The sequence below is a fragment of the Giraffa tippelskirchi genome, chromosome 1 (assembly GCF_054371585.1).
Source record: "Giraffa tippelskirchi isolate mGirTip1 chromosome 1, T2T-mGirTip1v1.2.pri, whole genome shotgun sequence".
NCBI classification, from domain to species: domain Eukaryota; kingdom Metazoa; phylum Chordata; class Mammalia; order Artiodactyla; family Giraffidae; genus Giraffa; species Giraffa tippelskirchi.
The window spans coordinates 99,186,726-99,201,396 of NC_137275.1; the positions used below are offsets into that span (position 1 = coordinate 99,186,726).

At 35.8% G+C, this 14,671-nt stretch overlaps 1 long non-coding RNA gene across 1 annotated transcript; it reads left to right on the forward strand.

Annotated features, from left to right (window-relative positions):
* Window positions 1-1,244: 1,244 nt before the first annotated feature.
* Window positions 1,245-9,631, forward strand: LOC145521354 (uncharacterized). Its single transcript, XR_014065334.1, has 4 exons — window positions 1,245-1,474; window positions 3,027-3,183; window positions 4,839-4,918; window positions 6,300-9,631. It is a non-coding gene; the product is annotated as an uncharacterized LOC145521354 (long non-coding RNA).
* The last annotated feature ends 5,040 nt before the right edge of the window (window positions 9,632-14,671 follow it).

The following is a 14,671-nucleotide window of genomic DNA, read 5'->3' on the forward strand; positions in this document are numbered from 1 at the left end:
TCTTTCTATCTCAAGACCCTTGACCACAAAAGGTAAAATATTCATAATTTCTTTGTCAATTTTGGTGTTTAAAGCCATCATATTAGTGATAATTTGCTATAGAACCGAGAAGAAACCAATGCAATAATATTCACAAGCAGGTAATACTGTCTGCCAGATTTTGAGAACTCTCTGCCTCCTCTAAATTGAATACCTAACTAAATATGGATCAAACAATCTGGAAACACTACAAACACCACATTTTAGAACTTCTCACCTAAAGCAAGCTCAGCAGGTGCATATTTATTTTAGCCACGTCAGAGGCCAAGTGACTGAGAACCAACATCTCTGTTCCATGCATTTATTCATAGATATAGTCTACCTATCTAGTGGTTTAGGAAACAGTGAGAGACTTTATTATTTTGGGCTCCAAAATCACTGCAGATGGTGACTGCAGTCATGAAATTAAACAATGCTTGCTCCTTGGAAGGAAAGCTATGACCAACCTAGACAGCATATTAAAAAGCAGAGACATTACTTTACCAACAAAGGTCCATCTAGTCAAAGGCAAAGTTTTTCCAGTAGTCATGTATGGATGTGAGAGTTGGACCATAAACAAAGCTGAGTGCCGAAGAATTGATGCATTTGAGCTGTAGTGTTGGAAAAGACTTTTGAGAGTCCCTTGGACTGCAAGGAGATCAAACCTGTCAATCCTAAAGGAAATCAGTCCTGAATATTCATTGGTAGGACTGATGCTGAAGTTGAAACTCCAATATTTTGGCCACCTGATGGGAAGAACTAACTCACTGAAAAAGACCCTGATGCTGGGAAAGATTGAAGACAGGAGGAGAAGGGGACAACAGAAGATGAGATGGTTGGATGGCATCACCGACTTGATGGATATGAGTTTGAGCAAGTTCTGGGAGTTGGTGACGGACAGGGAAGCCTGGCGTGCTGCAGTCCGTGGGGTTGCAAAGAGTTGGACGTGACTGAGCGACTGAACTAAACTGAATTGATCTAGTGATTTTCAAATGTATCTAGCCTCATAAATGGAAAGTGCTGAAGACTGTTCATGGGATATTTTATATAAGGATTGGGAGTTATTAAAATATCTGTTCATACTGTATTACCCATATAGTGTCATACGATTCCACCTATCTGCTAGGTTGCTAGCAAATATGGCTTAGAATTATTACTACATAAAAAGGAAGAATGCGGGTATTGTTGGATGGTAGCACTCTCTGCCTATATCCAAGCATTCTCCCTGATAGCTCAGTTGGTAAACAATCTGCCTGCAATGCAGAGACCCCAGATTAATTCTTGGGTTGGGAAGATCCCCTGGAAAAGGAAAAGGCTACCCACTCCAGTATTTTGGCCTATGTCGAGACTGGCTCAACAAGCAGGGTTTCTGAAAGCATGATACGGGGAGAGAATGAGAAACAAGACACAAGAATTCAGAGAAAAATGAGGATCAGGGGATCAACACCGCTCCAAGGTGAAGGTGCCGAAACTGAATCCAAGCCAGCTTTAGTATACTTTCAGCCGTGAATGAAATAATATACAGGGAGTTAAACTATAACTCATGTGGCCTTCAGGGACAAAGAACAAAATGATCATTAACCATTGAGTAATTAAGAAACAGTAATCAATAACAAATCAGTAACTAAGACTAATATTCTTATCTATAGACTTTCCACCAGATATGTAAAACATGTGACTCTGAGATGCCAGCTGAGAAACAGTCTGGGGTCAGTTTTCCAATCCCAGGATCATATCTTGTTTTCAAGATTATGAACTGTTCCCTCTGGACTTGTTTCAAGAGTCTCATGCCTGATAGCATCCAGTTTATCAATAATTATAAATTTCTTTTGGGGTCCTTGCTGGGGCCTGCTTTTCTTTTATTCTTCCCATCTCCTACAGGCCTGGAGAATTCCATGATTGTGTAGTCCATGGGGTTGCAAAGAGTCGAACATAACTAAGCAACTTTCACTTTCAAGTATTTTACTAAGTAATTCACATATACTATTTTCTTTAAATCAAACCACAAACATTTGAAGCAAGGTGTTACTAGTATTTCTATTTTACAGTGCAGTACCCGAGAAATATATATCTTATTCTAAGAAAAATAAGTAACATTTCCAAAAGTTCATAATCCATCCAAGGGAGTGCCATAGTCCATCCAAGGGAGTGCCATGGTAACATCAGAGTTGCAAAGACTTAATTTAGAAAGACTTTCTCTTGTGTTTTAAAAGTTGTGTTTTAGACTATATATTTTTTGCACTATACTATTTACAATAGAACATATAGCTATAGAGTAGATTCTATTTATAATAACTAATAACTTCAAAAGGACAAGGGACAAAGGGGTCTTCTGTGTTTTTTTTTTTTTCACCCAGTATTCCAGTACACTAATGACTGACAGATTTACACGTCCAGGAAATATTTATTGTTTAAGTGAATTTATGAAAGATTCACCTAAATATCCTGGACTTCATCCAAAAATTTTACATTAAATTTAAACAAACAATTTTGAAAGATGTTATCTCTTTTCTTAAATACAGTGCAAATCATCAGACTGTGATATATTTACTCAGTGTTTAATATGTACAACGTGTTCTGTTGCAAGGTTACAATCAATGAAACACATGTAACTTGACGAAGAAAATATAATTCTACTGGAAAACAAGGAAGGAATCCAGAATCAGCGCCACCAGATGTTATAATTCTTCTCGTAGTTTGAAAAAGCATTCAATTCATTGGGAGTTATATATTCTAGAATATGTTCTAAGTTTATCTTTTATTACAGAATTTAGGCTGTATTTATTTAGTTTAGCAGCTTGTACTTCACTATTTTCTGCATTCAATCTAGCATCATTCTCCTTAACTTTAATTTTTTCCTTGGAAAGTGGCCTAAATATATTGACATAGTACATGATTTGTTCAGATTTCCAGTTTGACAGATGATCACAGTTCCAACCCTGCTTAACTGATTCATACATGTGGACATGAAGTAATTTAAGTACCCTGATGTTGTCTCTTCACTGCAGATCTTCCTCCATCCTTCCCAAATGACCTCATCCCTCCATGTAAAAAAATGCTGAAGTCCTTGCTGCTGCTGCTGCTAAGTCGCTTCAGTCGTGTCCAACTCTGTGTGACCCCCTAGATGGCAGCCCACCAGGCTCCTCCGTCCCTGGGATTCTCCAGGCAAGAATACTGGAGTGGGTTGCCATTTCCTTCTCCAATGCATGCATGCATGCTAAGCCGCTTCAGTTGTGTCTGACTCTACAGAAAGTTAAAAAATGAAAATAAAAGTTGAAACATTAGTCTTATGGAATTTATAGTACAGATGGGAAATTATAAAAAATATTTTGTACATATATTGTATAATCATAATATATACATGTCTTGATAAATATTAATTGAGCCTGGTGATCAGAGACATGAAAGAAAAGGAAACTCTGAATGAGTTGACACTTGAGAAGAAAGGGGATGATCCTGAGTGTAGGATAAGAAATAGCAGTTCAAAGGAATCGATGGAAATAAGCTACTATCCAGAAAATTATGTTTTCCAAAATTTAATAGTAATAACCATTATAAGAGTTGGACACGATTGAGCACCTGAACTGAACTGAACTGAACCATTACAAACATGCCAAGCACTTACAACTATCATAACTGATAAAAGAATGACTCTTTCTTTACCTCTGCCCAACTCACCAAGGAAAAGAGAAGAAAAATTCTGGATCCAGTTAGTTCCTCTATAGCTATTTAGATGATATCATGTGTATCTAATCTGCCACATAATTTTCACATAGTAATGCATTCTGTTATTGTTAATGAACAACATGGAATTGTTGCACCCACCTTGCCTGTTAGAAAATCTGCAGGATAAAAGGAGTATGTGTGTGCAAATCAGCTATCTTTTCATACTATGAGCAGCAAAATTAACCTCTTGCTTTCATGGAACATTTGTTTTTGCAGATATGTTCTAGATATAATTGAAATCATACTTCTTCCAACATCCTGCTTAAGGTGGTAGAATAATTCCTCCTAACTATTGAAAATAAATAGCAATTTAAAATGTTAAAAAAATTGAAGAACAGCAAATATGGATTTTAAATATTATTCGTTTGTTTTTAACACATATCTTTCCATTACTTCATTCTTAAATGCAATTAAACTGGTGAGTGCAAGGCAATATATTCGAAGGACTAATGGAAAAGTTCATTCCTAAATCATCTCATTTTAAGAAAGTTGTCAAACTCAATTTTCATAGGTCAGAATGATGCTTCAGTTTAAAAAGGTCTGGTAAGAGATTTGTATGCTCATGACATGCATTTCATAAGTCATAAAGTTCTTCATTAAGAGGTTTTGCCTATTAAATCAAGAATTTTGATAATAAATGGAAATATTTAAACTTGTTAAAAGCTTTTCACATTTTTTTTTCCAAATCAAGTATTAGAGGATTAAACTAGTTCCAGACTTGACTTGATTTCAAACAAGTAATTCTTCCCAATGAATATTTTATTATAATACATTGTATCTAAAAGTGTGAAAATAAAATGTTTGTATGATACTAAGATAATCTTGGAGTGGATGTTGTCATCAATATTGTAATCATAATGTTTGTATTACTAAGGGTGTTTCTTTCCTCTTGGAAACACACACACACACACACACACACACACATACACACACATTCTTCTGTAAGTTTTTCCCCCAAGAAATTTGCTGTGGTGATAATCAACTTTTGATAGGATGCATATAAATTTCTCCCAGTTGCACACCTCTTTATATTTATTGCACACAACTCTATATTTAAAAATCTTCTGAAAATGACTTTAATGATTTTTTGGCAGAGACAAGTACAGCTAGCATCTGGACAATTTGAAAACCTAGGACAAGCCTGTGGAGCTAAAGAGATACAGATGGAGTCAGGGTAAATACACTTCATGAGTATATATGACATAAGGTGTATGTGCTCAAAGTCAAGTCACTAAAGTTCTTGAGCTCTGTCTCCCTATATGTAAAAAATATATATATATATATATAATAAATAAATATTTGTTTGGGCTTCAAATGAAATAATGAAAGCAAAAATGCTTTGCTGTGTTATGAACTTTTTTGAATGTATAGGAGGATTTCAAAAGTAGCAAAATGACCACCCATTAAGTCAGATAAATATATTCTTTTTGCCATGCTGACTGAAAGCAGAGAGAAAAATTTAAATAGGAACAGCTCAATATGAGACAGACCTTAAAGACAACCTACCAATCCCTTATTTTACAAGTAAAGAAAATGAGACTACAATAGCTAAGATATTTGCACAAAGTCACAGAGCCCTGGGCAGGGGCATAACTGCATTTAGAAGCCTTTGAGCAGAGCCTGAGCCATGAGATTTCAGTTTAAAATCATAAATAACTTACCAGCAAAACAAAACTACATAATTTGTTCAATGTTATAATCTGCATACTACATTTTGGTGTTTTTTACTACACTGGCTTGACATATTATAAATTTCACTTCTGTTCTGATAACTGTTTTATGTGCTCTTTTTGTCAATTTACCCATTTGAAGCCTGTATTTTTACCATTTGTGTGTTTTTATGTTCTTATGGACTAAAACCAGTGTTTTAGTAATAATCATGTCTAATCTTCCTCCTCTTTGATCAGGAGATGTATAAAAGATATGGAATCTGATTCTTGTAATTTAGTAATGGAGCAAGTAAAATTTTAGTCAGGAAATGCATAATGAACTGACGATGTACAGGAACAAAACTAAAACACATTAATGATCTGCTAAAACATTATTCTTCTAAGTAGCCCCCTCCTCATTATAGAATATATCCTAGCCATTTATTTATGATAATGAAATACTTTCAAGGAGAAATAAGATATTGTGTTGAAATGCATGCAATATATCTTACTCTGTATTTGATGCTGCTACTGCTGCTGCTAAGTTGCTGCAGTCGTGTCCGACTCTGTGCGACCCCATAGACGGCAGCCCACCAGGCTCCCCCGTCCCTGGGATTCTGCAGGCAAAAACACTGGAGTGGGTTGCTATTTCCTTCTCCAATGCATGAAAGTGAAAAGTGAAAGTGAAGTCGCTCAGTTGTGTCTGACTCTTAGCGACCCCATGGGCTGCAGCCTACCAGGCTCCTCCGTCCATGGGATTCTCCAGGCAAGAGTACTGGAGTGCGGTGCCATTATTTGATGAGCTCATTGTAAATTTTAAATAAAATTGTGTTAGAATAACATTGTAACTTCATATCTTTTTTGTTCATTTATTGGATATCTCTTATGTGTTTTGGACCACACAAGGTGTCGAAAGCAAAATGATGCTGAGGTAGAAGTGGCTCCTGCTTTGATAGAGCAAGCAGTCTTACAGGTAAGACTAATTAATGGGTCCCATGGTGGAGCACGTGCAGAAACCTGCCAGTGGAGGTACAGGGCTCTCAGGAAGTAGATTTGAGGGTTGCTGACCGAGACATGGGTGAGTACTAAGGAGGTTTCCATTATATTACTGACATGTCACTTAAGACAAGGCTTGAGAAAGAGTGCTTCCAAACATGGTTCCATTCAGGGAACAAAAACACATTTAGTATGAGTAGAATGACAGGAAAAAAAATGTTATAAGCTAAAAACAAATCATGCTATGACATGTAAGCCACATATTCATGGATTTGAATTCTATTTCCAGAACCACAGGAAGGCTAAGAAGGGGTTGAAGTGCTCTTTCTCTTCAAGACTTTGACTATGTTTCTCCACATTTCATTTGTGACTGATTCTATACTCCCTCAGTTTTGAAAGCATCTGCCCTTCTCTATGCTACCATGAGCATAAATTAGTTATCAAAAGTACTGAAATGTGTCCAGAAAACTTGGAGAGATACTAAGTTGTGCTTGTTACTATTAAAAAAAATCATGGAAAATAAAAAGCTTTTTATTTTTTTATTGGCTTTAGTTTCCATCTTCCAGATATACTTTCCATCTACCATCATGCCTAAAAAAGGTAAATACGGATCTAATTTAGCCATAGTTTTAGGTTTTGAAGTCTTAGAGTTTCCTTTGTTCCAAGGGAAGGTTTGACATTTTTTAAATTAATTTTTGCCCTAATATCTTGTCAGTTACACAAACTCAAATGCCAACTGCAATTAGGTAAGTAAACCAAATGAGTAAACTGGGTTATATTTTTTTTTAAAAAATGAATTAGCAGCTTAAATAACTAACTATTATTTGGGAGAATATTTGGAGATTTTGAATATAGCCTGATGTTAATGAATATTAGGCTAAATATTAGGTGTAATAATGAAATTGTAGTTATATAAAAAAAGTTCTTTCAGATTTTTTAGAGATGTACTCCAAAGCATTTAGATATGAATATCATGATATTTGCATTTTGCTTCAAAACGTTTTGCCAACAAAGGTTAAGTATATACTTACTTTTAGTGAGAATGGAGTAAAGAATGTTAGGCACCGTGCTTAACTGAGGAGAAGTCTTGTAAATTAGGAAGTTATTACTCAGTTCTTCACATGAAGAGATGCAGGCCCAGTGTTGGCCTTAGTTTAAATTTTCAGGAGAAGCTATAAATCCAGATTTTTAATGAAACCACCTGCATTTTAAATGTTGGTACTTAATCAATCTTTAAACATTCTTTATTCCAAACAAAACAATCTTAAGACCTGTAAGAAATCTCTGGGGAATCTCTAGCCTAGGGTAATGCACAAATATGGGAGAAATGTGTTCTGGGATTTGAAAAGAAAAGAGGCAAAAGCAACTAACCAAGGAGAGATGTTGAATGCATTCCCTAAACTAGGAAGCAGACTTGAAATGTTCCAGTAGTACATGCTTAAGACATGATCCCATGGAGAGATATTTTCCAGAAAGATGTTAATTTCAAGCCCTCTTTTCTCAAGAAACCGTGTGGGTAGATGCAAATATCAACCTATGTCTGGTTCTGGATTTTATATGATCCCTAGGATCACTGCCATAATGTGGTAGTAGAAGTCCTCCAACAACTTCACTAAGTTTTCTGTTTCTCTGGTGAGACAGAATACAGAATGAATTTTATTAAGTGGCATAAAGAAAATCTGACATTTATTATAAGCATTTTGTTGTGTGATACTCATATTTGCTACTGATATTTTACAATTATCATTTTGTCAAAATGCCAACTTCTAAAAAGTGCTGGAGGAGACTAAGCCTAAGCATAATGAGGTCACGATGTGGACAACTGTAGTAGTCCAACCTGGAACTGACTGAGGGGGTGGATGCTCTGAACTAGGGATAGACTATGGGGATGTTGTTAAGACAGATCTGTTGTTGTTGTTTGGTTGCTAAGTCATATGTCACTCTTTGCAGCCCCATGAACTGCAGCATACAGGCTCCTCTGTCTTAAGCCCTTATCTCCTGTGTTTGCTTAAATTTATGTCCATTGAGTCAGTGATGTTATCCAACCATATCATCCTCTGTCACCCCCTTCTCCTTTTGCCTTCATCAGGGTCTTTTCCCAGCATCAGGGTCTTTTCCAATGAGTCAGTTCTTCTCATCAGGTGGCCAGAGTATTGGAGCTCCCGCATCAGTCCTTCCAAAGAATATTCATGGGTGATTTCCTTTAGGATTGACCTGTTTGATCTCCTTGCAGTTGAAGGGACTCTCAAGAGTCTTTTCTGGCACCACAATTGGAAAGTATTAATTTTTTGGCGCTCAGCCTTCTTTATGGTCCAACTCTCACATCCTCACATGACCACTGGAAAAAAATCACTTGGGCTCCAAAATCACTGCAGATGGTGACTGCAGCCATGAAATTAAGTATGTTGCTCTTTGGAAGGAAAGGTATGACAAACCTAGATGGTGTATTGAAAAGCAGAGACATCAGTTTGCAGACAAAGGTCTGTAGAGTTCAGTTCAGTTCAGTCGCCCAGTCATGTCTGCCTCTTTGTGACCCAAGGAACTGCAGCACGCCAGGCTTCCCTGTCCATCACCAACTCTCAGAGCTTGCTCAAACTCATGTTCATCGAGTTGGTGATGCCATCCAACCATCTCATCCTCTGTTGTCCCCTTCTCCTCTTGCCTTCAATCTTTCCCAGCACCAGGGTCTTTTCCAATGAGTCAGTTCTTTGGTTCAGATAGCCAAAGTATTGGAGTTTCAGCTTCAGCATCAGTACTTCCAATGATTACTCAGGATTGATTTCCTTTAGGATTGAGTGGTTGGATCTTCTTACAGTCCAAGGGACTCTCAAGAGTCTTCTCCAACACCACAATTCAAAAGCATCAGTTTTTCAGCACTCAGCTTTCTTTATGATCAAACTCTCACATGGTTTTTCCAGTAGTCGTGTATGGATGTGAGAGTACAGTTAAGAGGGATAGGCAAATGCAATTTTCAAAGAGCATTACTAGTGAGTTAGGTGATTCATGGTATCATCCACTGAGCTGGAGAAGGCTGGTGAAGAAGCAAGCTTGGGTGGGGAGTTTAGACATTTTAATTGGAGATACAAAGGAATTCCTGATCCAGATACACATGAGTCATTTAAATATAGATTTGAAGCTGAATAGTGAAATCTGATCTAGTGATACAGATTTGAGGTTGTTAATTTAGTGATGATATATATAAAGCAGACAAATTGTTGCATAATGTGCAGAAAAGAAAGAAAGATAGTGCATAGTGAATGCTATTATTTTAGTCTTCCCAGTTTCTGTTCCTTTAGTCTTTTAGCCCAAGAGTGTGCACTTGACTCAAACTAGACCAATCATAAGTAATGCACCAGTCTCTTGGTTATATTTATTGGTAAAAGGAGTATGCATGTAACCCAAATGAGGGTAATCAAAGTTAAAAATAGAGCTGGGAAAGATTATTTTGTGCTATTGTGAGCTGCAAGTATATGATCTTTGAAGCAGCTCTGTGTGGACAAAGCAAGACAGCAAGGGAAGAGAGTGAAACAAACAAAAAGGCAGAGGAGAAGCAGTAAGGTAGTCCTGATGGAGTTCAATATCTTGGTTCTACTTTTTCTCAAAGTCAGTTTTTAATTGTCTTGATTGGCTTAAATAAAACCTACCCCAACAATTCTATTAAGAAGTTAAAATATGTAGAGGGCTAAAAGCATGAGATCATAGCTGCAGGGCAGAGAAAGGGTTTGTGTTTAGAAAGAGGTTTATTCATATATGTATTTGTTTACTTTAAAGTTAAAAAAATAAGGTAGGTTTAAATGCCTATTAGAAAAGATTTAAGTAGTAAAGAGGGAATTATAGTGATTCAAAGTAAATCTGTCAACAGGCTCAATTATGTAACTTACAAATAAGAAATTACTTAGACTTACAATAATAGTTTTTCTTTAATAAATAAGGCTATTTTATCAAAATAATCATAAAAGAAAAATATTTTCCAAAAAAAATGACTCTAAGTGTTCAAAATGATTAATTTAAAGACTTGTTAAGAACAACAATTTTAAACCATAATTTGGCCTGATTTTTTTAATTTTGGATCTTTAAGTTCTTTATTTTATGTAAGCCAAGTAATATGCAACTGAAATTACAATTTAATTTTATTGCAGTTAGTAGTGTAGCATTACTACATATTTAAATTAAATATTTTATTTAAATTTACATATTAAATTTTAAATTAACCAATTATTAAATCTAAGTATTAAATCTAAATTAACCAATTTCTTATAATTTACTTATTGTAAGTTTGGGGGATTTGCCTTTATCTTATCTTAATATTTAGATAAAAACAAATACTGACTCTTTATTTAGTATGCTCTGCATATGATCTTGACACTCTTACTTGATGTTAAATTCAGTAGAAATTTGAACACATTAGGAACTGTGGTGATATCACAGTATTATTCTAAGGGTGGAATAAGCCATGCAAATGGCCTGGGTTAGGTTGAGTAGTTGGTAAAATCATCCATTTTTGTTTGCAGTAAGATTATGCTAAAACAATAAACTTACATTCCCACAAAATGGATTTATATTAGGAAATACTACTTTATATACTAACTATGAAGCCTGGGCTAAAACTGTAATAGGAAAAAAAAATCTCTGTTTTGAAGATATTTCAGATAGTAGCAGGTAGTTACCCTCATCAGCAGTTTTCTGTGGAATTCTTATGAACAAGGTAGCCAGCATAAATGGCTCTTTCTACTCGCTTAAAGTCATTTGGCCACTTCAATTTCCCACCCGAAATTATGTCTCTAGAAATTACTATGAGTCTTGTCCCTTTATATGCTTAGTTAAATGAAGTGACTATTTTAGATTTAAAATGATGTCATTACTAAAGAAAGTGATTCACATGGAATTTCATTAGTAAGAAGGGGCATGGTGTGACTCCATTTGTTGTTATTATTATTTAATAAAATTTGTCTTGGCCTTTTTATTTTCTTTTGGCCAGAGATAGATTTCACAGAAAGTAGATCTATTATATTTACTATATTTTAGTTAAGAGTCTATGGAAAAAGAAGAAAGGTGCTTTGTATTTGTTACGAAACTTGTTTCCTATGCACTTTCAACTGAAAGACATATATTTATTAATTTAAATATGTACCTTATATTTCTTTAATAATAGGTAAGTAAACACTCAAATTTAATTTTTTAAATGTGTTACAAACAACCTTCTATTATGTTGATGGAATATACTAGATGTTACTTTTTTAATTTAAAATAAATCTAAGTACTTCTAATGTGTATATTGGCCAATTTGCAATTATGATCTCCATGATGAGATTCTTCCAGGAAATGAGGGGTACATTATAATTTAAATGGAGTTGTAGATCTGGTTGATTTTAATTTGTGACCTAGAGGTCAATAGTTATTGGGTGTAATAACCCTCTGGTAATGGGGAAATTCAAGGCACATTTGTATAATGAGAAATCATAACTACTTATGGTTCAGGGTGATGATTTTTTTCTTTGCCATTCTGATCTGCTGCAATTCTGCCTTCATTTTATAGACTTCATAACTCTAGAATTTAAGACATATCTTTACTAGGCAATGTTATAAGGCTAGTCTTTGATTTATAATAAAGTTTACAATATCTACTATATTCAATGCAGGGTTACTTTTATATGCTTGATGTATGTAAGTGTATGTTTTTATTATCTTTCTTATAACTCTTGTAATTAGTGTTACCTAATACTTTTTCACTCAGGGTTGTCTTTTAGATAATCAGATTTTCCAAGTTATTTATTTATTTAACTAAATTAAAATTTTCTAGATTGAAGAAAATTAGGAGCAGAGCTGTCCTTGTCCAAAATTTTTTATTGCACATCAGGACAAAAATAAAATTTATTACAGAATTAGAAACTAGCATCGTCAAGTTAAATGAGAATTACACAGTGAAATAATATAAAATCTGATCTTTATTCATCATTCCCTGAATCAGAATTTAACCTTGAATTCAGAATAATGCAAATCAAAATACAGTCAAAACTTTAAAAAGTGAATGAAAAAGATTTTACTGTGTAGGAAGGCTTTTACTCATGAATAACAACAATAATAAGGATAATACATTTTTTTTTTCAGCTTCCCTACTGGCTCACTGGTTAAGAATCCACCTACCAATGCAAGATACGTGAATCCCATCCCTAGGTCAGGAAGATACCCTGGAGAAGGAAATGGCCACCTACTCCAATATTCTTGCCTAGGAAATTCTTTGGACAAAGGAGCCTGGCAGAGGAGTCCATGGGGTCACAGACAGTTGGGTGTGACTGAGCACACACACAATATTAATGCATTTTTTAGCAATTATACTGTTATGTGATAATTACTCTTTAAGTGATTATCATGTAGTCCTTTATCTTTGTTAATTACCAGATGAGATAGACACTATAATTATATCCACATTAAAATGAGAAATCTGAGACTTGAAAAGATCAAGTAGGTCAAAATCATTATTAACTTGATTTAAGTCTGTGGCTTCAAATTCTGTGCTCTATAAACCACTTTTATATTTTGTTTTTTTTTAACCATCTGTTTCAGACCTTCTGAACCAGAATATCTGGCTATGGCAATAATAAGCTGCACCAGTACATATACACCTGAATATACTTTCTTACATATGGTAGCCTGCAGAAAACAGGACATATCAGTAAATAATTAATTGGGTCTAATTTACTTCAAGCAATGCACTAATCAATGTGACTACAGACAACCCAAAAGGAGAGTGAAGATAGACTGCCTATTTTGGTAGAAAAATGCCTATTTTCCATGATACCCAAATGGTAAAATCTTTTCACAGTACTTTTGTTCAATTTTGCCTCTTTTGGCTCAGAATGAATTCTCCATAACCTTAAACTGTAGATTTGGGTGCTTGTACACTTTACTTATCCCTCTGTCAATAATCTGGGTGAGCAAATGCTTGCAGGAACAACAGCATGTTTTGCAAAAATCCACTCAATTCCCAGTTACATGGAACATTCCCTTCAATGTCCACTAAGGAACTTTGTAGGCACTAGTCTTGCTTTTCAATACATCACAGCATTTGCAGTCATAATTAGAATTCTTTAATATCATCACTGCTTTCCTGAATTTTGAATAGCTGTAATAGGTGAAGGGCTTCCCTGATTTGGGAACGAGTTCAGTTCAGTCACCCAGTTGTGTCTGACTCTTTGCGACCCCATGAATTGCAGCACACCAGGCCTCCCTGTCCATCACCAACTCCCGGAGTCCAACCAAACCCATGTCCATCGAGTCGGTGATACCATCCAGCCATCTCATCCTCTGTCATCCCCTTATCCTCCTGCCTCCAATCCTTCCCAGCATCAGGGTCTTTTCAAATGAGTCAACTCTTCCCATGAGGTGGACAAAGTATTGGAGTTTCAGCTTCAACATCAGTCCCTACAATGAACACCCAGAACTGATCTCCTTTAGCATGGACTGGCTGGATCTCCTTGCAGTTGAAGGGACGCTCAAGAGTCTTCTCCAACAACACACTTTAAAGCATCAATTCTTCAGCGCTCAACTTTCTTCACAGTCCAACGCTCACATCCATACATGACTACTGGAAAAACCATAGCCTTGACGAGACGGACCTTTGCTGGCAAAGTAATGTTTCTGCTTTATAATATGCTATCTAGGTTGGTCATAACTTTCCTTCCAAGGAGTAAGGGTCTTTTAATTTCATGGCTGCAATCACCATCAGCAGTGATTTTGGAGCCCAAAAATATAAAGTCTGACACTGTTTCCACTGTTTCCCCATTTATTTCCCATGAAGTGATGGGACCAGATGCCATGATCTTAGTCCTCTGAATGCTGAGCTTTAAGCCAACTTTTTCATTCTCCTCTTTCACTTTCATCCAGAGGCTTTTTAGTTCCTCTTCACTTTCTGCCATAAGGGTGTTGTCATCTGCATGTCTGAGTTTATTGGTATTTCTCCCAGCAATCTTGATTCCAGCTTGTGCTTCTTCCAGCCCAGCGTTTCTCATGATGTACTCTGCATATAAGTTAAATAAGCAGGGTAACAATATACAGCCTTGATGTACTCCTTTGCCTATTTGGAATCAGTCTGTTTTTCCAGGTCCAGTTCTCACGGTTGCTTCCTGACCTGCATACAGGTTTCTCAAGAGGCAGGTCAGGTGGTCTGGTATTCCCATCTCTTTCAGAATTTTCCACAGTTTATTGTGATTCACACAGTCAAAGGTTTGGCATAGTCAATAAAGCAGAATTAGATGTTTTTCTGGAACTCTCTTGCTTTTTCG